General features: G+C 37.8%; 1 protein-coding gene across 7 annotated transcripts in view; it reads right to left on the reverse strand.

The window, feature by feature from the left end:
• AOPEP (aminopeptidase O (putative)) overlaps positions 1 to 25,292 on the reverse strand; it is a 324,357-nt gene that overhangs the window by 215,737 nt on the left and 83,328 nt on the right. The gene's annotated exons all lie outside the window — the stretch shown is intronic.

Here is a 25,292-nt window from a genome sequence, read left to right on the forward strand (position 1 = left end):
TCCATAGATTTAAACAAGACTCCAAATCTCATAATATTCAAAATGTCCAAGATACAATCCAAAATTACTTTGCATATGAAGAATCAAGAAAATCTCTTCACCTGGGAAAAGACAGTTAACAGATAACAATGTGGAGATGACAGAAATGTTGAAATTACCCAGTAAAAACTTTCAAATAGTTATTATAAAAATGCTCAAAGAAGTACGAGTGAATGCTCTTTAAATGAATCAAAAAAGTAGAAATTCTCAGCAAATAAAGAAGTCATGTGTAGCATTATTTACAATAGGCAAATTATGGAAACATTAAGTGTCCATCGATGGATGAATAAATAGAGAAAATGTGACACAGTCACACACACCACAATGAAATATTATTCAGCTATGAAAAAGGGAAATCCTGCCATTTGCAACAATATGGATGGAACTTGAGGCCATTATGCTAAGTCAGACAAAGACAAAAAGACAAACTTAAAATCTCACTTATATATGGAATCTTGGGGAAAAAAAAAACTCATAGACACAGAGAATAAGCTGACAGTTGCCAGAGGTGGGGAGTGAAGAAAGTCAAAAAGTACAAACTTCCAGTTATAAAATAAGTAAATCCTAGGATGTAATGTTCAGCATAGCGACTATAGTTAATAATACTGTGTTGTATATTTGGAAGTTGCTAAGAGAGATCTCAGAAGTTCTTATCACAAAAAAATAGTAACTATGTGTAATGAGGGATGTTCACTAGACTCATCATGGTGATCATTTCAGAGATATCTAATCATTATGTCATATGTCTGAAATTAATACAATGTTACATGTCAATTATAACCCACTTTAAAAGAGAAAGAAATAGAAGATATAAAAGAGAACCAAATGAAAATTTTAAAACTGAAAAGCATAATAACAAATATTTAAAAACAAAACAGTTCATAAATAAGTTCCTACTGTATAGCACAGGAAACTATATTCAATATCTTGTAGTACCCTATAATGAAAAAAAATAGGAAAAGGAATATATGTATGCATATATATATATAAATAAAACATTATGCTGTACACCACAAATTGACACAACATTGTAAACTGACTATACTTCAATAAAAAGTAAATAAATAAATAAACCAAAGAAAAAAAAACCAAACCCTAGTTCATCAGATAGCTTTAATAGTGGATTAGAAGTAAACTTGAAGATACAGTGATAGAATGCAAGCTGAATAACAGAAAAAAAAAAATTATTTCAATGTTCAAAGCCTAAGGTACCTGTAGCCACTAAAAGGGTTAATATTTGTTTCATGAAAGTCTCAGAGAGGATTACTACTCAGCCATTAAAAGAATGAAATATTGCCATTAGTAGCAACATGAATAGACCTAGAGAATATTACACTTAGTGAAACAAGTCAGACAGAGAAAGACAAACACTATATCACTTATATGTGGCAAATAAAAAAAACTAATACAAATGAATCTATATACAAAATAGAAACAGAATTACAGACATAGAAAATAAAATTATGATTATCAAAGGAGGGGGAGGGGCAAATTAGGAGTATGGAATTAACAGAAACAAACTACTACACATAAAATAGATAAATAACAAAGATTTACTGTATAGTACAAGGAATTACATTCACTATCTTGTAATAACCTATAATGGAATATAATCTGTAAAAAAAAAAAAACCCACTGTATCTGAAACTAACATAATATTGTAAATCAACTATACTTCAATTTTAAAAAAAGTTCCAGAGAGAAGAGGAAAACCATAGTGTAGAAATAATATTTGAAGATATAATGTCTGACAACTCCACAAATTTGCCAAAAGACATAAACCTACAGATTCAAAAAGATGAGCAAAGCTTAAACAAAACAGAAATCAATTCTAAGACAAATCAAAAGAAAATAAAAACTAAAGACAAAAAACTGAAAGTAGCCAGAGAAATCACTTACAAAGGAAATAATGATTTGAATGATTGTGTAATTCTCATCAGAAACTATGGAAGACAGAAGAAAGTAATAACATTTTTAAAGTGTTAAAAGAAAAGAACCATCTACCCAGAATTCTATGTCAAAATATCCTTCAAGAATGAAGGTAAAATGACATTCTCAAATGAAAGTAAATTAAGATAATTTCTTGTCAGAAGATCTGCTCTAAAACAATTGCTAAAGGAAATTCTTCAAACACAGGGAAAATAAAACCAGAAGGAAACCTGGAACATCAGGAATGAAGGAAGAGCAAGAGAAAGGTTATATATCTGTGTAAATATAGTAGTTTGGCCTTCTATCATTGAATTCTTAAAAATATGTTTAATAATTGAAAGTAAATATAACATTGTCTGATGAGATTAAAAACCTTAAAAAAAAGAACTGATACGACAAAAGATGTGATCTCTGACAATAGCAGAATTAACTGGAAGTCAACAATAGAAAGATAATAGGAGAATCTCAAAACAATTGGACATCAAATAGCATACTTCTAAACAATTCCTTGGTCAAAGAGGAAGTCATTAGAAAATACTGAAGTGAACAAAAATGAAAAAATATATATATAGCAAGATGTATGGAATACAGCTAAAATACTGCTAAAGGGAAATTTATGCTATTAAATGCTTATATAAGAAAGGTCTCAAATCAATAAGCTAAGCTTTTACCTTAAGAAACTAGGGGAAAAAAAAAAAAGAAGAGCAAAATAAATCCAAAGTAAGCAGAGGAAGTAAATAATAAAAATAAGAGCAGAAATCTATTAAATTCTCAACAGAAAAAACAGACAACAGAGAAAAATCAAAGAAACCAAAAGTTGATTCTTGGAAACCTGTAGCCATATGACAAACAAAGAAAAGAAGCAAATTACCAATATCTGGAATGAAATCATCTCTTCAGACTCCAAAGACAATTACAAGGATAATAAGGTAATATGATAAAAAAAACTCTGTGCATGTAAATCCAACAACTTAGGTAAAAGAAAACAATTGCATGAAAACTACACACTACCAAAACTCAGCCAAGATGAAACAGATAACCTTAAAAGTACTAAAACTTTAATGAAATTGAATTTGTAGTTAGAAACCTTCTGATAAGGAAATTCTCCAGGCCCAGATGGTTTCACTGGTGATTTCTACCACACATTTAAACAATACATAACACCAATTCTATACAATCTCTTCCAGAAAACAGAAGAGGATGTAATACTTGCCAACTCAGTTTATGAAGCCAGACTTACCCTAATATCAAAGTCAGAGACAGTACAAAAAAAGAAAACTGTAAAAAAAAAAAAAAAAACCAAAAAAAACCTGTAGGCCAATATCCATCATAAACATAGAAACAAAAATTCTGAACAAAATATTAGCAAATTGAACCCAGCAATATATAAAAAGAATAATACACCAAAACCAAACATGGTTTATCCTGGAAATGCAAATTTGAGTCAGTGTTTGAAAATGAATCAATGTAATTCATCATACTGACAATCTAAAAAAGAAAACCCACATAATCATACCAATTTATACAGAAAAAGCATCTGACAAAGTCTAACATCCATTCATATTAAAACTTCTCAGTAAACTAGGAATAGAAGAGAGTGTACTCATCCTGGAAGTGACACAGAAAGCTACATCTAACATCATCCCTAATGGTGAAAGATTGAATGCTTTTTCCTTAAGATCAAGAACAAGGCAAGGATGTCTACTTTTACCACTCCTATTCAATATCATTCTGGAAGTCCTAAGAGTGCAATAAGGCAACAAAAAGAAAGAAAAGCCATACAAATTAGAAAAAAGGAAATAAAACTGTCCCATTTGTTGACTCCTAGAAGTAAGAAATAAGAAATAAGATCATAACATAGAAAGTCAACCCACAAAAATGAATCATATGTCTATATACTAGCTATGAAAACCGGAAACCAAAATTTAAACAGAATACCAGTTATAATAACTCCAAAAAAGTGAAACAATTAGGTCCTTATCTAATAAGACATGTATAGGGTTTTTATACTGCAAATTACAAAACACTGATGAAAGAAACCAAAGACATAAAAAAATGGAGAGATGTACCATGTTCATGGATTGGAAAACTCAAAGAAAGGACTCACAGTAAAGATCAACTCTTTCCAAATTTATCTATAGATTTAATGAAAATATGATCCAATTCCCAGCATTTTTTTTGTAGATATAGATAATTCTAAAATTTATACAGAAAGGCAAAAGAACTAGACTAGCCAAAACAATTTTTTACAAAAGAAAGCTGAAGGAATCATACCACCTACTTTTTAAAATTGAAGTACAGTCAATTATAATGTGTCAATTTCTGGTATACAGCACAATGTCCCGGTCATGCATATAAATACATATATTTATTTTCATATTATTTTTCATTAAAGCATACCATCTAATTTTAAGAATTCTTATAAATTTTCAGTAATCAAGACAGGAGAGACTATTAGAGAAAAGAGACACACATAGATCAATGGAAAATATTAGAAAGTCCACAAATAAACCCACACTAATTTTTGGCAAAGGTGCAAAGGCAATTCAATGAAAAAACAGTAGTATTACAACAAATAATGTTAAAACATCATTGGACATACAAAGATAAAAAACTGAACCTTGATCTAAACCTCACATTTAATCAAAAACTTATCTCAAATTAATCTTAGATCAAAATATAAAGCATAAAATTATAACTTAAAAAAAACCATAAATAATCTCCATAACCTGGAACTCAGCAAAGGAGTCCTAGACATGACATCAAAAACAAAATCTATAAAAGAAAACAATTGATAAATTGTACACCATCAAAATTAAAATCATTTGTTCTGTGAAAGATACTGTTGAATTAAAAGATAAGCTACAGACTGGGAGAAAATATTTGCAAATCACATATCTGATAAATAACTATCCAAACTAAATAACAAACATTCAAAACTCAACAGTAAGAAAACAAACAACCCAATTAATAATGGGCAAAATATCTAAATAGATGCTACACCAAAGAAAATAGGCATATGAAAAAAGATTTAACATCATGAACTTTAGAGAAATGAAATGAGGTTAAACCACTACATGCTAATAGAACTAAAATTTTAAAAACTGACAATATCACATGTTTCCCAGGATGCAGAGCAAGAGCTGTCTTGTTTATCATTTATCACAATGTAATATTGGAAAAAAGCCACTTTGCAAAATAATCAGGAAGATTTTTTTTAAATAAAATTAAACATATACTTAACACATGACCCAGCAATCCTCTTAGATAATTAGCACAGAGAAATGAAAACCAGTGTTCACACAAAAACCTGTATATGAATTTCTGTGCTTGTCTTATGTTATATAACAATTACATTTTCCTTGAAAAAGGTCTGTGTGCCTATGTGCATTTGTGCAAGTGTATACACACACGCACACACAAGCTAGCGGGAAGAAAAGTTAACCAAACGCACACAATCTCATCAAGGCTCTTTCTCCTGTAAACACACCCAGTTCTACACCCTGGTCCTGCACTACTACATCTCTGACCTCAAGATCCCTGTTCTGGGACTGACTGATTTTTCTGAGGGAAAAGAGATAGACAAAGAATGGTAGAAGAATTGAGGGAAAAAACCCCACCGAAACATCAATCAGTTGATCAAAGGAGCCTTTGAACTCCCTGCCTGGAAGAGACACTGGGAGTAGCCATAAAGAAAGAATTGCCTTGGCCTGCTGTTCACTCACCTACTCCTTGGAATTTTACATAGATACTATTTCAACTGAAGCCAAAAGGAAAATAACTTCAAGCACTCACCTGTAAACTTTGTGTTACAGTCTTTGCTCTTGTCTGGTTTAAAGAGAAATAGAGCAAACTTACAATGTAAACAAGAGTCTCAATGCATTTCCCAGAGAAGTCTTGAACCTCTAACTTAAGTCACTGGGAAATGTAGGAAACCAAGTTAGAGACCGTGACAGCAAGGGAGACTTACTTTAAAGGAGGAAAAAAGGCTTAGTTGATGATAGGAAGTTTTTCATACCTTCTTCCATCAATCACCAAAATCTCCCTAGTGCCTTGGTTGTTTCTAGTGATGTACAGACTGAAGGAAAACAGTGATCAGGGTTAGAAAGGAACAGACCAAGGGTGATCACAGAGCAGGAAACAGTTGAGCCAAAGCAAAACCCTGACTACAGCAACTCTTAGTAAAGAGTTAAAGTCTATATTGCTGGGAGGAGAAATCACTCCTGTATGTCCTATGGTGGCATTCCCCTAGCTGGGACTCTTGTCCATCTAATGTATTCTGCTCCCTCATTTATGTACCGTAACATGCACTAGTTTAAAGAATATATTTTGGTGAGTTTTAACAAATACGTACACCCAAGTAACCACCACAACAGTCAAAATGTAGAAAATTTTCCATCTTGCCACTTGTGCCCCATCCCGGCTGATCTGATCGGCGGTATGTCACTGAAGATTGATCTTTTCTAGGGTTTCATACGAATGGAATTATATCATGTGCACTCTTTCATTTCTGGCTTCTTGTAGCATAATGCTTTTGAAATTCAACTTCTTTTTACAGGCAGATCTCATTTTATTGCACTTCACTTTATTGTGCTTTGTGGGTATTGGGGGTTTTTTGTTTGTTTTTTTGGTTTTTGTTTTTGTTTTTTTTTTTAAACAAATTGAAGGTTTGTGGCAACCCTTCATTGTCAGATAATGGTTAGCATTTTTTAGCAATAAAGCATTTTTAAATTAAGGTATGCACTTTTTTTTTTAAAAAGATATAATGCTATTATACACTGAATAGAGTACAATATAGTGTAAACCTAATTTTTATATGTACTGGGAAACCAAAAAATTCGTGTGACTTGCTTTATTGTGATATTTGCTTTTACTGCAGTGGTCTGGAACCACACCCACAATATCTCCAGGGTCTCCTGTCATGGTGAGCAGGATTCTACCAGATGGAGGGTATGAACAGACCAGTTTGTTTATCCATTCACCTAATGGTGGACATTTGGCTGTTTCCAGTTTAAGTGGCAATGAACATTGGTGTATAAGTCTTCGAGTGGACACACACACAGCTTTAATTTAGCTTTAATTTCCCATGGGGAATGACTTAGAAGTGAAATTGTTAAGTCATTTGGTAAGTGTATGCTTAACTTATAAATTGCAGGACTGTTTTCCACAGCTTTTGTACCATTTTGCATTCCCACCAGAAATGTGTAAGTGCTTCAGTTGCTCCACATCCTTGTTAACACTGGATACTGTCAGCCAGTCTTTTAAATTTTATCCATTCTAGTGCGGAAAGATCAACTGAGGTGTTGCTGAGGCTCAATTTGCATTTCTCTGATCACCAATAACATTGGACACCTTTTCAAGTGTTTGTTAACAATCTCTATTTCTACTTTTCTAAAGTATCTGTTAAAGAAGCTTTCTTTAAAATTAAAATATAGTTGATTTATAATACTCTATTAGTTTCAGATATACAACATAGTGAACCTAAAAAATCTTTCATCAGTTGTTTACTGGGTTGTCTGCTTCTTATTGGCTTGTAAGAGTTATTTGTTTATTATGGATAAAAGTCTTTGGTCAGATACATATATTGTGATTATTTTCTCCCAATCTGTTGGCTTGCCTTTTCAATTTCTTAACTATGTCTTCCAAATAGCAGAAATTTAAAATATTGATGAAGTCCAATTTGCCAGTGTTTTTCTTCTATGATTCTTGTATTTTGCATCGTAAGAAATCTTTTCTTATCCTAAGGTTCTGAAGATTTTTCTGTTGTGCTTTCTTACAGTTTTATGTTACCTTTTACTTTCAGCTTACAATCAATTTTCAGTAAACTTTTGTGTATTACATAAGATGAGAGTCAATATTCACTTGTAATACGGCTATCTAGTTGTTCCAGAACTATTTGTTGAAAAGACTGTTCTTGCCCCACCATGAACTAACTCGGCATCTCTGCTGAAAATGAATTGACCATATATGTATGAGTCTACTTCTAGACTCCCTATCCTGTATTATGCCTCTTTCTTTCTCAAGAATTTATAATGATTCCTCGCTGTCCATCATATCAAGTATAAATTTCTCAATCTGACATCAAAGTGTTTAAATCCAACAGCTTTCTGGTTCAGCTAGATCAGCCTCAACCTCTGCCCCCATTTCCTGAGGACATCACTAATCACCGCTGTCCTGTCACACCACTCATGCCATTTTCCTTATCTTGAGATGCTCTTCCTACCATTCTTAAAACGTTTCGTATCCTTCTGCATTCCTTGATAATTGTATGTGACCAAGATCTCCTCTCTCACTGCCTATAGATCTACAATATTTGCCATACATGCCAATATCATACACTTTCATCCTAAATGTGACTCAATATTCATTCTACAAAGAGTTACTGGTAGGCACTGGGGATATAGAAATGAAAATAAAGGGTAATTGAACAGAGATTTCCGGACTAGTGAGGAAAGAATCAAGTAAACAGACAAGAATAATTCAATATATTCTCTTACGCTGTTCAGAATATCATGTTTTAACTGTTTCATGATGTACATCTTATATCCGTCAAATAAGTATTTCACTATGTAGCTCTAAAAGGACTCTTTTTAAAACAAAACAGCAATACCATTATTATACCTTAAATATTGTAACAATTCCTTAATATCAATTATCCAGTCAGTTTTCAAATCTCCTTGATTGTCTGATGTTTGTTTACAGCAGGTTTGCCCAAACTGGAATCCAAATAAGGTCCATATGTTGGAATTCGTTGGTATTTCTCTAAGTTTCTTTCAGCTCCTCTTCTCTCTCTCTCCTTCTCTCTCTCCTTGCAATTTATTTATTGAATAAACCAGGATGCTTGTCTTATAAGAGTTTAAGATGCCTAAACTTTGCTTATTGTATTCCTGTGGTGTCATTTAAATTGTTACTCTGTCATCTGTATTTCCTGTAATTGGTGATCAGATCTACAGGCTTGATCAAATTCAGGCTGCTTTCAGCTGGCAGGAATATTTCACTGGAGGTGTGTTGTATACCCCCATGAGAAGGCACAAATGATCATCGCCTAGATTCATTAATTTACTAGGGGTTGTAAACAGTAGTACATTCTACTTGGAGTTTTCATTTTTGACTAAAATATTGAATAGTTTATTTTCTGCTTTTGCATAAATCAGGTGACTTTTTCACTTTAAAAAAAGTATAGTTGATCTACAATGTTGTGTTACTGTCAGGTGAATAGCAAAGTGATTCAGTTATACATATATAAATCTATCTTCTTCAGATTCTTTTTCTATTATAGGATATTACAAGATACTGAATATAGTTCCCTATGCTATACAGTAGGTCCTTGTTCCAACAAGGTTGTCTTCTTTATATACAGTAGTTTATATCTGCTAATCCCAAACTCCTAATTTATCCCTTCCTGCTCCTTCCCCTTTGGTAACTGTAAGTTTGTTCTCTATGTCTCTGAGTCTACTTCTGTTTTGTAAATAAGTTCATTTGTATCATTTTTTTAGATTCCACATACATGCAGTATCATATGATATTTGTCTTTCTCTGTCTGACTTACTTCACTTAATATGATATCTCTGGTTCCATCCAGGTTGCTGCAAATGGCCTTATTTCATTCTTTTCAATAGCTGAGTAGTAGTCCACATCTTCTTTATCCATTCATCTGTCGATGGACATTTAGGTTTCTTCCATGTCCTGGCTACTGTAAACAGTGCTGCTATGAACACTGGGGTGCATGTATCTTTTCGAGTTAGAGTTTTCTCCAGATATATGACCAGGAGTGGAATTGCTGGATTATATGTTAAGTCTATGTTTAGTTTTTTAAGGAACCTCCATACTGGCTGCACCAATTTACATTCCCACCAGCAGTGCAGGAGGGCTCCTTTTCTTCCACACCCTCTCTAGCATTTATTATTTGTAGACTTTTTGATGTTGGCCATTCTGACTGGTGTCAGGTGATACTTCATTGTAGTTTTGACTTGTATTTCTCTAATAATTAGTGACGTTGAGCATTTTTTCATGTGCCTGTTATCCATCTGTATATATTCTTTGGAAAATGTCTATTCAGGTCTTCCGCTCATTTTTTGATAAGTTTGTTTTTTTAATATTGAGTTATATGAGCTGTTTGTATATTTTGGACATTAACCCATTTTAGTCATATCACTTGCAAATATTTTCTCCCATTCTGTCAGTTGTCTTTTCATTTTGTTGATTTAAACAATGAGATTAGAATATTTCCTCACACCATATACAAAAATAAACTCAAAATAGATTAAAGAGCTAAATGTAAGGCCCAAAACCATAAAACTCTTAGAAGAGAACTTAGGTAGAACACTCTTTGACATAAATTATAGCAGTATTTTTTGGATCTGTCTCCTACAGCAAAAGAAATAAAAGTAGAAATAAACAAATGGGACCTAATTAAACTTAAAAGCTTTTGCACAGCAAAGGAAACAATTACTCCTTAATTTATTGCTGAAATTCTGCTATAGAGAAAAACTCACTTTCTCAACAATTTGATTATGCTGAGATGCAGTGTATGCAATAAAGACAGGATAAATGCTCAATTCTTTTTCTTTATCTATATTCAAAATGAGTTAATTCTCTGGCATCCTTAAAAAAGGAATCAGTAGTGTGAGTTTATTTTTATTATTATGAACTTGGGTGTTTAAATATGTTCGCTGTGTTTTAAACGATTGCAGTTATTACCCTGTTGATGTTCCCACTGGGACAGGTGGGAACCTCTTCAGTTTGGTTCCTGAATCTCGCGGTGATATCTCTAGTAGTCTTTGATAGTTTCTTCGCTTTGTGGCATGACAAGAAGCCCCAGGCACATGTTATACATGTCCTGCCCCCAATTAGGAAACAATCATTTCTATAAAGAATTCCAGCTCTTGTAAACAAGAGAAGGTACTTAGAATCCATAAACTGTATATTAGGGATGCTCACTGCTACGGGGTCGGTCTCTATTCCTCAGCCTTTTAATTGACAGAGCTAAGAAATTTTTTTTTTCTCATGATGAGTTCATACAAACACTTCCAATTCAAATTCATGACATAAAGTTTTTACTTAACCTGATCAATTTTACATCTGAATCTTCTTTCTCCCATGCCTTAAATCAAAGTTATCAAAGACACCAACATTACTCACATCCTTTACTCTACAACAGACAACAGTTTCAGGAAACAACACCATCCACCACAAATCAAGTTACATAGACCAGAAGAGGACACAATTAAATTACTATACTTTAAAGTCACTTGGAATAATTATTGTGTGTAGTTACACTACCAATCCAAAAACATAGATAATTTCACTTGTTTTGCTTTGCTTTTAAAGTTTTAGAGATTGCTTAAAAATAACTAGTTTTATTATTAGACACAGTATTTACTTGGTTCCAAAGTCAAATCTACAAAGCAAGTAGAAGTCTAGCTCCTGTCCTTGTCCCTGCCACCCTGCGCTCTTCCTTCTACTGTCAATAACCACTTTTTTAAAAGTATCATTTATATTTCCATTATTGTTGTTAAAAGTCAATAGAATTGATATTTATCATACCATACACACATTCTCCACCTTGCTCTTTCCACTTAACAATATACCAAAAGATTACCGTATGGCTTTAGAGACAGTCCTCATTCCTTTTTATAGCCATATGGTGCTCCCTTGTGTGGACTGTACCACAGTTTCTTTAAACAGGTCCAAACTGATGGGCATTTGGGTTGTTTTCAGTCTTCTGCTGTGCCAATAAATAACCATATGCACAGACATTTTCATATTTTTGCCAGTGCATCTTTTGTATAATTTCTTAAAAGTTGGACTGTTGAATCACAGACATATCTAATTTTGCTAGACATTGTCAGTTCCCCTCTATGGAGGTTAAACTATTTTGCATTTCTGTCAGAAAAGTAAACTGCCTGTTTCCCTGAGCTCCCCCAACAAAGTATGTTGTCAAATTCTTAGCTCTTTGCCAATCTAATAGGTAAGAAATGACATCCCGGTGCAGTTTTAATTTGCATTTCTCCTACAATGAGCAAAGTTGAACATCTTCTTACAGGTTTCAGAGATATTTGCGTTTCTTTTCTGTAAGCTGTTTGTTTATATCTCTAGCTCATTTTGTATCATTGTGGGTTTTTTTCTATTCTGTTTTTAGAAGTTCATTATTTCTCCGTGGCATAGCTACAGATATTTTTTCCCAATGAGTCATTTGCTTTGCTTTTTTTTTTTAAACATGCAAATGTATTTTGTTTTCATGTGGTTTAATTTCTCAGTCTTTTGTTTTATTGATTCTGGATTTTGGAACCAGGATGTTTTTTTTCCACTTTCAGGTTAAAAAGAAATTCATTCATGTTTTCCTCTAGGACTCAACATAACACTTTTAATGATCATCATCTTTCCTCCTTCTGTTCCTTAGGAAATGTACAAAAGCAGTCTTATATCCAGTCAATGCACATGTTTGAAGTCATTCATTTCCCATTTAAAAAGTCAAACACTTGATGTGGTTCATGCAGTCACATTCCTAACACTGTTGTCACACGCACACGTTAACCTTCAAGATTGTGCAGAATGAAGAGACGTGTGTGAATGTGTCATTGTGTTTCCCCTTTACTGAACTCCCCTGTGCCACCTGCAGTCATGAAGTCAGGTGGTATCCAAACCACCAAATGCCCCAGATGCCAAGGGAGAGCTAGCATCAAGGCATTTTGTTCCCTCTCCATTGAGGGAATGAACAGCAAAGGAAATCTGGGTGTAAGGGGAAGACTGAGTCTCCCTCGGGCCAGTCAGCATCTGCCAAGTGGCCAGGGCGAGTAGCGGGTATTCACACAGATGTTTTGTAGGGGTTTTGACGGAAGAGAGAAGAGTTTTGGTAGAAAGAGCAGCTGCAGCCGGCTGCTCAGGGAAACTCTGCCCAGTGCCCTGGCATCATGGGTACAGCCTGTTTTGTGAAGCGCATCCAATTTCGGATTGGGGAGTAGTTTCTTACTTCTCTTTCCAGAGATATATCATGTTTCCCATCTAAAACATTTCTTCATCAATAGGCTTTTGGAAGAATGACTTCCACAACTGCAGTCTGGTATGTGGTCAGACAATGGCCTCACTTCTTTGCGTCTCAAAATAAGGCCACAGAAAAGTCTGCCTTTTTTCATGTCAAAAACTGTAAATCCATGATATTCAGATATTTGGTAACAACCTAAGAGGAAATAATAACTGGGCCTAGTTAGCTTTCAATAAATAAAGCAGTGATTCTTCCACTTGAGTTACAGAAGAATTGTTATATTTACATATATATTTAGTCTGTTTGTTTTCTTAACAATCCAGGTAATTCTAATGCAGGTTTTCTTGTATTATACTTTAAAAAAAAAAAAAACTCTGTTCAAAAATCTAAATTCTCTAAAAGTCTACCTTATCTCCCAAATTTCTTTTTTTTCTTTTAATTGAACTATAGTCAGTTACAATGTGTCAATTTCTGGTGTACAGCATAATGTCCCTGTCATGCATATATACCACATTTCTTGAATTGCTTTTTTTGTCCCCAGCTACTGAAAAACTCTGATACCACTACTTCGTTGACAGTTTTATCCCTGAACTCCAACACAGGGCCTGGCACACAAGGTATACATCATACATATTTGTTGAATTAACAAATAAAAATCTGAGGCAACTACATATCTACATGCAAAAGGATAAAGTTCTCATATTGTAAACAAAAATCAACTGAAAATGGATTAAAAACTAAATACAAGAGCTAACACTATAAAACTCTCAGAAGAAAACATAGGTCTACGCCTTCATGACCTTGGATCAGGCAATGTATTCTTAGATATGACACCAAAAGCACAAGCAACCAAAGAAAAAACAGATAAAGTAGACCTCATCAAAAATAACTTTTGTACTTCAAAGGACACTACCAAGAAAAAAAAAAAAAAAAAAAAACAAAGGACACTACCAAGAAAGTGAGGCAACAAAGCACAGCACAGAAGAATAAATGTCTGTCACAGTGTCCGCCTCCATGCTTCCTATAGAACTGTTCCTCTGCACCAAATCTAGAACCATTGCTCCCCATCCCTCTTTTTCTTGCTATCTGTCTCTGGTCCTTTCTTTTTCACTTCTCATCTTCTTCCATTTTTTCTTGTTCCCACTCTGTTTCTCCTTCTTTTTCTTATTCTGTGCTTAGGGAATGCCATTTAAATTTTTATTTTATTAAATGGGATTCTGGTTTTTTGTTTTGCTCTTTCTTTCTTTCTTTCCTTTCTTTCCTTCCTTTCTTTCTTTCTATCTCTTTCTTTCTTTCTCTCTCCCTTTCTTTCTTTCTTTCTATCTCTTTCTTTCTTTCTATCTCTTTCTTTCTTTCTTTCTATCTCTTTCTTTCTTTCTATCTCTTTCTTTCTTTCTTTCTCTCTCCCTTTCTTTCTTCCTTTCTTTCTTTCTTTCTTTCTTTCTTTCTTTCTTTCTTTCTTTCTTTCTTTCTATCTATCTCTCTCTTTCTTTCTTTCTTTCTCTCTCCCTTTCTTTCTTTCTTTCTTTCTCTCTATCTCTCTTTCTTTCTTTCTCTCTATCTCTCTCTTTCTTTCTTTCTTTCTCTCTCTCTCTTTCTTTCTTTCTTTCTTTCTTTCTTTCTTTCTTTCTTTCTTTCTTTCTTTCTTTCTTTCTTTCTTTCTTTCTTTCTTTCTTTCTTTCTTTCTTTCTTTCTTCCTTTCCTTTCCTTTCCTTTCCTTTCCTTTCCTTTCCTTTCCCTCTTTCTTTTCCCCCTTCTTTCTCCCTTTCTTTCTCTCTTTCTTTCTCTCTTTCTTTCTTTTTTTTCCAACATCACCAGGGAATCTGTTTGAGAGTTAAAGAACCTGGGTACCACGTTGTCTCTACTACACTGCCAGTTGCCTGCTTCCGTATACTTATGCAAGGCTCACGAACAGACACACACACAAAGTAGGCTTTTGATCCTGAAAACCTAGGGATCCCACTGGGATGAAGATAAATATTTATCTCTATTTGCTTTTTTCTGTTGGGGCCTGGGTTCTGGCTTGCTCAATGTCCTATTTGGCCAAAGACCAGCCAGGTCAGGAAAAGATCACTCCACAGTTCCAGCCTTGAAAACATACGGGAAGAGCCTCCAAACAGTTCCCATATGAATTTTAAAAGGGTCATCTGAGTACACTATGAGCGTAAGGAAATACGTAGGGAGAAAAGACATTCTCTGCCCTCATGCTAAGTTAGAGAAGAGAACCAAATATAGAATATTCTCTTACGAATTTCTTCTCATACCCTTACCTAAGCAAAGATGAGAAACATTCTAGAATGTTCTAGGAGGGCTGAACTAGCTCTCTGGTGGCTGCAATGGAGGAAGAAGTAAAGGGCTTGGGGGGTCACACAGACCATGGTTTTCAAATCCTAGTTTTGCTACCTATGAGGCAAACCTCACTTTCTTAAATCTGTAAAACCAAAATACTAAAAACCTACTTTACAGAGCTGATGAAAGGATTTATAGATAATCGTGTTTGTAAAGCACAGGGCATGGTTCCTAGGACACAGAAGCCGTTCAGTTTTGGCAGAAATACTGGCTATGTCCCACTCTCCACTAATGGCTCTGGTTCCAGACCTTCAGGTCACCATGTTCCTTGATCCTAAACTGGAAGCCATAGAAAAGCAGATGGGCTGTTCTCTGGCTCTAAAATGGAGACCTGCCTCTGAAAAATGTCTCCCATACACCAATCTCACTGTTCAATGGAAGGCAAGGTCTACCAAAAGCCCGTTGTTAGGTCCACTGGGTGTATGGTGTAGTAGGTAAAGGCACCAAGCAGATTCCCAAGATGAAGAATGGCTTCTGCAGGCAGAGTCTATAGACCCAGTGCTGCCAGCACCACCATCTCTACCCATCACCACTGCTACTTCCCCCATTTCCAGTGTGGCTGTTGCCACTGACAACCACCTTGGCCTTCGCCACCTCCACTAGTAACGTTAGCAGCACCATCACCATGATCAATGATACCTTTGCTCCTCCCCACATCACAGCCAGCACTACCATCATCACCATCACACGGCATCAATCAAGACCCTCGCTGCTAGAAAAGGAACGGCCAGCATGAAGCATTAATGGTGGTTCTGTTGGGAGAACTTTTGAATCACCTGGGCAAACTGTGCCACAACCATCACTCAGCATGTACAAAAATGGCCCCCCCTAACGCCACTTGCTACAACAAATGCCACTAAGTTGAAGAGAGACTCCTGGAGAGGAAAATTCCCTCTTCCCCTTCCCTACCCTTCTGGGACATGTGAGGCCGACTGGCATCCTTCCAAGTCCAACGACCCCCATTCCTGGGCCCTCAGATGTCTGCCTGCATCCCTCGACACATAAAGTACATTCTTCACTGGGCATGTTTGCCCTGACAAACAAGTAGCCCTTAGGTAATACCTCATCCCGCAAGAGCTCAGGCTGGCTGATCAGTCATAAACCCCACCGCCCCTTCACGGACCCTAAACGTCTTACCTCCCCTACAACCATTCAAAAACGTGTGCAGTACCGGATGGAACCCTCCCTAACAAAAGACCTCAGTAACCTCCCACAGGCGCCTCTCGTCTGTCATGCACACAGTGTAACCTAATAAACTCCTTTTCTATTCTCATCCCTTGCCTTTGGTAAATTCTTTTACCACCCGCGACACGAGCCCTCCTTGTCCCACAACAGGACGCAAAGCAAGGGCTGGGAGAAGGCTCGCCAGCCCCCGAGTGGGTTTCTAACACGGCTTTGCACCTGTGTCCCACGCACTGTGTCCCAACATGCAGAGCCCAGAGTTAGGGCTGAGTGGAGTAAGTGAGCAGCCACGGCCGCATAACCGGAAGGGCTGGCCGTATTTCCATCTGCCAGGAAGAGGCTGATGTGCGCCCCTTTGCCAGGAGTTTTGTTACAATGAACTTGAAGCCCACTGACAAAACAGCTTTGCCAGGATTCCTATGGGAGGCTCATTTCTTGGGAGAACAAGAGGGCATTTACTAACGCCCTGGCTGTCACCACAAGGAAAACTGAAACAATATCCTTTTAAAATACCTTTCACAGAGATTTGGCTGTATTTTCCTTTGAAGACATAAAAAATACGTAGCAACCCTATCCACATTAAAAAAAAAATAGGTCACAACTTTTTGCTAAAAAAAAAAAAAAGCTATTTTTATTTCCTTGCCTCCTTGTAACTTAATAAACAGCTAAACTGAATTTTTAATTATCCTTTTAAAGACTTTTTTCTTAAAGTAGAGGTTATTCCTAGGCTGACACTGAAAATGCCAGGTCTGTAGCTACAAGCAAATTTTTATAGCTGGTTATAAACCCCTGAATATGAGTTTATATTGGAAAAGCTAAAGCAATCTTAACTCTAACCACGCTGATGGGCGCCGCTTTAATTACAGTCCCGGAATCGAATAAAACCCAGTCTCTCTTCTACAGTAGCATCACAAAGAACCCCATTAACTCTCCAATTACTAAATGAGGAAACAACATTTTCTAGAACCCAAGCCAAGGGTGGGGGGGGGCGGGGAAGTGCGGCATGTTCCAACTTAAAACCTTAAAACTGGGCTTCAAAGTTACAGTCTGCATACGAAGGCACTCCCCTGCACGTTAATGTTTACTTCATTTATTTAAAATAAGTGTGTGTCCTTGCCAAGGCTCACATAAGACTATTTGTTTAACAAATAAAGATGTGTGTTTCCTGGAGTGTCTCTAATTGGGATCTGAGATCCCACCTCCTAAGAAATCTGGGCTTGGAGACCTCCCCCGGGATGCCTTTGATAATGTGGGTATCCCATACTGAGGGGAGTGGAGGGTCTGCTGCTCATAAGGGAGCGTGCACGTGGCTAAAACTACAGAACAAATGGTTTGTCTCCCACCAACGCATCCATCACGCTTTCAACAGGAAAGAAAAGTGGGGAAGGTCAAAACCATATCCAGTAGGATCCGTAAATTGAGCTATTCAGTAGGCAAGCAAACTTTAAAAATAGTAACTCGGGGGAGGCCAGTTTCCCTCATCTCCTCCATTCTCTCACTCTGCCCCCCCCCCCCCCAATCTGCCATGCTCCCCCTGCTGTCTTTGCAACAGCAGTTAAACAGCTCTGTTTTCAAAGCTAGGCTAACATCTTGGGAAACACCAGGGCAAAAATCAAAGATTCTTTGGCTGGGCGTGTAATATAAAACTTGAAGTTGTTCCTGTTAAATAAAAACAGCTATGTTAATTTCGGTGCCATTGAAAACACAGGAAAATGCTGTTGCCAAATGGAAAAGGGGAAAAAAATAGCTTACCAAATGGGAAGCACTTGTATTTTCAAGGCCTGAGAAGGGTATTACAAAAACTAGAGAGCAAAATTGAAATGTAAAAGAATGGTGGTTTTCTCTACTTAATTCTTTCCACCATCAAGACCAAGGAATGCGTCCATATAATTCCCTCGAGGAGACACGGAATTCAAGCCTCAAGGGTCTCAATCCCTTGTGCTGTAAATAAGGAACCATTTTCTCGCTCAGCCTTGAGCTCTGGTTCCACCCTTCTGTGAAGGCGCTCAGTAACACACTCCTGCGGTTTACAGATTAACTGAGCTACGCAGCAACCAGAAAAAAATATTCTGGACTCAAGATCCTGTTTTGAGCTGAAATTGACAAGTGGTTAGGAGAGCATCACTGTAGAGGTAGAAGATATTTCTTTCCTGGTTCTGCCTGAAAGTTAGGAACTATTCCCCGCAGTGTTTCCAAATACCTCTGAGTCCTTAAATACAGCAGACAGCAAGCTACACTTGTAATGATGGGTATAATCACAAAGGATTTGCAGGAGACCATCCCTGGCTGATTTAAACAGCTCTAGGCAAGAAACCAGAAAAGGGGTGAAACGAAGAAATGCTAAAGACCAAAGGCTCCTGAAATCCTCTTTTTAGGGGTTTGAAGACATTCTGGAACATTGATTTTGTTGTTGTTGTAATTCCTAAAAACTAGGTCATGAGAGCATATTTTTTACTTTAATTTCAGGGATAACTGTAATGGTGATTCCGGTCTTACCCTCCCCTGTATAAACTGCTGTCCATACACTGGGGAAGTCACAACCAGACATCCCTGACAAAAAGTAAAATTACTTTCATCACCACTGCGACTCCTACGTGAGTTCTTTCCTTCACTTTATAAATAGTAACCGAGTGTCATCTGCATGCGTGGTATTGTGTAGTATGCTGGCTGCAATACCATTCCATGTCAGGTGAATATTTTTCACAGATAGTGTTTTTTCATTTCAAAGGCATGGCTTCCACAAACGGGCATCTTGGCAGTGCCCCAGATTCTCAGTAAGAGAAATGAGTACACAATAACCCTGGCCTTGAAGCAAAATCCAAGTTCGATTTCCCTCCTTTCTGAAGTTGTGACATCCTGGTGAACGCTCCAGATTTGAATAGGTAGTACTTAAAAATTCACTGCCACTGTTCGGCCAACACCGTTGCTCACTCTGCACCCACTTCTGTTCAGTCTGCCATGGAAGCCCGGGGAGGGCCAGGGTAAGTGCAGGGAACAACACAGGAGAGGACACTGGATACCCAAGACTCCCTAGGGGGCTCAGCAGTTAAGAACCCTCATTAGATCCTCCAGGGGATCAAGCTTAGAGGGGTTAACAGCCTCCTGAAGGGAAAGGCTGAATTAGAATCCAGTGGGAATCAAGGAACTTGGAAGAGTGTTTAAATAAAATGAATTTCCAGGAATACATGCAGACCAGTCTGAAGTAAGGGATGACGAACCAGGTGTTAATAAAGTAGTAAAAGGGAGCTATAATGATATAAGTGGAAAGCGAGCCAGCTGCCCAGCACAGTTATTAGAGTTAAATATAAGATGCTGGGATTGGTGAATGAAATCATGGCACCTGGGAGAAAAGGTTCAGATTGCCGGCTCCACAGTCAGAGACAGGGGTTGAGTTTCAGCTGTCACTTGAGTGATGGGAAAGACAGAGAACGACTTTTCTCAGTTTCCTCATCTACAAAACACCAGTAATAATCGCCTCGACCCCGTGGAGGCTGTAAGGCTTAAAGTGAGTGGTCCTCAGCACGATGCTGGGCCTGGAGTTAAGAGCTCCATCACTGGGTCCTATGTTCACCATGGAGACACCTTGGCAGCTTCCTGTGCCTGCTTTTAGACTTTTCAACTTCTGAGTAATGAAGAGAACTAGAAGGTGATCCAGAAGAAAGCAAATGAGATGGTTAAAGAAAAGGAAAATAGAAACTATGAAAAGGAACCCAAAATTGTTGGGATTATCTAGTTTAGAAAAGCAAAAGCTGGAAGGTTTAGTAACAAAGCAAATAAGCCATAAAGCGGCTCCTTATTCAGGATGGGGTGACCAGCTCCTCTGCTGCTGGAATCAGGTAGGCTGTAAGGGAACGTGTATGGTTGCAGCAAGCGGAGCGAGGGTTAGCTATAAAAAAGGACTTCCTCAGGATTTTCTTAAGAAGAGTTGTTTCCCATGGCCTTAGAGACCAGACAAGCACAAGTCTTTATCCCATCAGATCAGGCATCCATTTGAAAGTACAAGAAAAATGACCCTCCAGCTGCTGCTTCAGCGTCTAACAAGATCATCACATCCCTAAAGGTGTCCAGGGTCCTGCCGGGGTGGGTGGGGGTGGTGACACAAATGACCAGCAGCTCCAGTCACTGCACTGAGGCTCTCAGCCCTTCCGTGATGGTTCTCTTTGTCTGTCCCCGCTCAGTGAGGACTGTCCTGCCAAACCAGTGTGGCGACCACTGTATTCTGTGTGTGTGTCTACAGGAAATAACTGCCAGGGAGGTCAACAGGCTGAATGTTTGTGGTGTGTGTTTGCACACACATAGGCAGAGGTCTATGGTTTATATTAATTTTATATCCACTAAAGTGGTTGCCCTTTAGAGATTTAAAAAAATAATTTGCCATGCTGGTAAAACATTTTCCAAATTTGTTCCTTAGTGTCATGCCTTATTAGGGTTGAGATAAATCATGTCCCTTGCTTGCCTCCCACTGATGTTCCTGAAAAAAAATTAGATTATTCTGGCCAACGTGAAACCATAATGGAGTAGCGGGCTAGGCCCTGCCTACTATTGAAAAATTGAGTTTTGGGTGAAATGCTCTAGAATTATGTGGGGGGTGGCATATGGATATTCAGCTGAGCCTTAAAAAACATTCCAGCTGTTCTGCCACAATTCAACCAGTTCCTGGAAGAGCCTGGAAACTGGAACAAGTTTGGTTGTTTCCATAACCCACTACTTTCCATTTCCCCTTCTGACATGTTACTCTGTTTTCTGTATTCAGGTCATGCTTGGCCTTCTGCCTAAGTCTGAAGATTAAAACCATTACAAATTTCTGTCTTCTCAACATGGTCCTATTTAAAAAAGAGATAGCATTGGCCTGCCCCTTCATTTGTCTCTCAGTGTGGTTAAAGAATATTTTCCCTTTTCCTCCTTCAAATCTTCTGATTTAAAACCTACACAGAGGCATTATTTTACAAGACCGGTGGCTGGCCTTTTGGTCTGAGCTCAGCACAGCCTCTTGCCTGCCCACGTCTGCAGTAAACGCTCTGTTCCTAGAAGCCCAGCTGCAGGTCCCCGGACCAGCTAGTACCACTCACTCAACACCAGGGCGCAACCCAAATAAATAAAACCAACAGCTCAGATTGTGTAAATAATATCCAGTTCCCTTAACCAGAAAGATAAATGGCACTTCTTAATGCTCTTTAGAAAGATAAAATATACGGGTTCATTTCTTAAAAAGAAGCTCTCTTTAAACTTTCAAGATTACAAGGCGAGGATGCACACACTTTTACAGTTGCTAAAATTAATGAAATCTGAAGAATAAGATCATTACAGAACTACGGAAAAGGGGATCATCATGGCTTCTACCTGGTTTATTAGATGAGGACTTGGGCCTAAATAAGCAAGAGCTTCACAATGATACGTTAGGTTTATTCATCTTATTTTCATCCTTGCTTTACTGGTTCCTTTAAGTCTTAGTGAGCCACACAAAAAAGTGCTGATATTCGATTGCTTGGGAAATTTCCCCAAACAGAAATTTCACGTGGTTCCATCTGTAGTCATAGCACTAGCAGGGGATAAATAAGATGCAGGCACATCCTTACTGCCCACAAGATGGCAGGTATATTAACAGAGTAACAGGGTCTTTGTGCAATTTACTGACTCTTTAAAATGCACCAAATGCTCAGTGTAGCATATTTACAACAGTGAAACACTGAGAAAAATTCAAAGATCCCTAACCTGAAAAAAGAATCTGAGAAAATCCATAGAATAGAATACCATGCAGCTAAATTTAAAAAAATGAGAAAACTCTCTAAGGGCTAATAATAGAAAGAAATCCAGGATACAATGTGAAGTAATAAAAGCAGAGCAGAAGCAGAATGTGTGCTCTGCCTCCTTTTGCATAAGAGAAAGGAGGAGGGATAATAATCTATATAGTTTTATTGGCCATTCATTAATGTATCCGCATGAAGAGACTGCTAAAAAAAAAAAAAAAAAAGAAAGAAAGAAAGAAAAGAAACAACAGGCCCAAAATGGAGTCACTTGTGCTAAGTCCCTCATTAGCAAACCAAAACTTAACATCAAACCTAACTGCAGTTTCAGCCTCTCCCAGGAGTGGAATTCTCAACCAAGCTGGAATTTCCTGATCAACATTAGTGAGGTAATCTGCATGACAGAGGCCCCACTTCCTCCAAAGGAAAGTGACTTTGCCTGAAACAACCCTTTCTTTATTTTCCTTTAAAAAAATTTTTTTATAATTGTTTAAATTTTAAAAATTGAAATCAGTTACGATGTGCCAATTTCTGGTGTAGAGCACAATGTCCCAGTCATGCATATATACATACATCTATTTGTTGTTTTTGACTTACTAGTCCCACCCACTTTCTGCCTTTAAAAATCTCCCATTTTGTACAGCTCCCCAGAGCACCTTTCTGCTTGCTAGGTAGGATGCTGCCTGATTCATGAATCACTGAATAAAGCCAATTAGATCTTCAAATGTACTCAGTTGAATTTTTTTTTTTAAACAAGACACAGAAGGTTATACAAAAAGCTGATAAAAAGAATGAGAGGAAAGGGGTAGATGGGAACAGAGGTGGGGAACGAAAATAGAAAACAATTTCACTGAAGAAACTTCCTATTCAAAGGCCTTTTCAGGTTGACTCCTTTGGAAAAGTGTCTTCAGCCATTCCCAATCTGGTTGACAGGATTATCTCCACCAACAGAGGCAGCGCTATTTACAAAATGCTGTGTGTGCTTCTGGGAGAGGGACCTTGGAAAGGCAATAGAGCAGGGCTGGTATTCAAAGGGGAGCGTCACAGGTCACCCCGCCCTGCTGCTGTTCACCCACTCCGCTCTGGCCTTATTTCTGACTCTAAGCCTCTCTGGCTCCATTTGGAAGCAGCAGATGTGGCAATAGAGAGTTCTTTTGGAAGTTTCCATCATGTGGTCCTTTCAAGCACAGGTCAGATAATGCCTCTGATACCAAGAACAGACCAGAGACAGATCAGAGACAGCTGCTTCAGGAATGGATAGGGCTTGATCTCTGGTCCAAAAGTGATGGGAAAAGAGGTCAGGGACGCAGAGCTTTGTCCAACTGGTGGACGCAAAGCCCCAGCGGAGCTTAGTTCAGTTGAATTCAGGTGGGATCCCAAATCCCCAGAAGAGCAGAATTTCTTTTAATTCGTTATTAGATATGCAAAGTGAACTAAGAAACGCATTTGACCTAAACCAAAAATGTCCAGTGGTTTTACTCTGCTGCTTTCTTCAACTTTCTTTGGGTGAGGGGAGAAAAGTTAGTATGTATATTTAAACTACTAAAATTCAAGCTACATCCTTGAAGGAAGACCTAACAAGAAGGTAGGTGAATGTAGGTACTACTCTAAAATGCTCCTTCAGTGAACTGAGAAATCCCGTTTGTACTATTTGAGTAATCTGGACTCAGTAACTCTTTGAAGAAAACCTTTCATGTTTCCATACGACTATGGTAACTTATCATACCTACTTTTATCTTCTTCCTGCAGCTATGATTTCAGAGAGTCTCGGACATCCTGGGTTGGTAGGGACCTTAAAGTCTCCGAGGCACACTAATAAGCAACAAATCTTAACTTTTTTTTTTTTTTTTTTGATCCAGAAAACTACCAAGGTTTTTCCAAGCCTGCTGAAACAAGGGACCAATATTTGCCAAGAGCCTACGATGTAACAGGCATTTTACCCATGATCTTATCTAATGTGCACAAGAGTTCTGGAAGTGAGCAGGAATTTCACAAACGAGTAAGTGGGCTAGGTTTTGTGGCAGTCAGTGGCACAGTCACACTGGCACCTCGTCTTTCTGACTCAAAGTCAGGGCTCTCCTTCCACCATCTCACATGGCGTCCTAAGGGTCGGAAGAAGCAAGCAGTAACAGAGCATGGCAGTTCAAAAGGCTAACCAAGGAAAAATAAATGCATTGAGAAGGTATTAAGTGTACTTGGTTGCCTGGGGCTTGCCCTTGCTTAGCTCACAACCCATGCATGGGCCTATAGCTTTGCACCATTCAGCTCAAGCAAACAACCCATCATTAGGAGCCACTTGCCCTGAGCCTCGGAGGCCAAGAGTCACAGAAGCCTAGGCCCTAATCCCCGCTGTCAGCACCTGCTGGGACTCATCACCTCACAAGATAAACTGCTGGGCTGAGCAGAAAGTAGGCAAATCATGGGAGGGGCTGGGCAGAGAGGCCTCGCTCAGTAACAGGAATGCCAGGTCTCAGACAGGCTGGGGAGAGCCGCCCCAGCAGGGCTGGTCTTGAGGGAAGCTGTGGGGAATCTGTGACAGCTGGGCCATGGAAGGGGAATGAGAGCTTTTTTGCGAGGATCAAATGAGAAAATATATATATATATAGAGAGAGAGAGAGAGAGAGAGAGAACTCCACACTCTTTCTCTATATATATTCTCTCATTTGATCTTCACAAACATATATACATGGAGACACTCTACCAGCAACAAAGAGTTTGGTGGTATCATCGTTAAAGAATCTGAAGGCTGGAAGGGAAAGGATCCAGAGTTGCTCAAGCTTTGACTCCTTTTTTCAGTCCTAAGGTCTAAAGATGCTTTTGTTTGTAGCAGCAAAGAAGTAGCCCTTATAAATTAGTCAGGGCCCTAGGTTGTAAATGACAGAAACCCAGCTCAGCTAGCTTGGGCCAAATAAAAGGACCACAGACCCACGGTAAGGGCAGGGACACACGAATGACTGCCACTTCTCACTCATATTTCTGCTTCTCTTACATTCTCTGAGACCAGGGTCCCTGGTCATGGGAAACATAGTCCAGTCACTCTCATGCACATATGTCTCAGACTCCTC

Source organism: Camelus dromedarius, chromosome 10 (assembly GCF_036321535.1).
Source record: "Camelus dromedarius isolate mCamDro1 chromosome 10, mCamDro1.pat, whole genome shotgun sequence".
NCBI classification, from domain to species: domain Eukaryota; kingdom Metazoa; phylum Chordata; class Mammalia; order Artiodactyla; family Camelidae; genus Camelus; species Camelus dromedarius.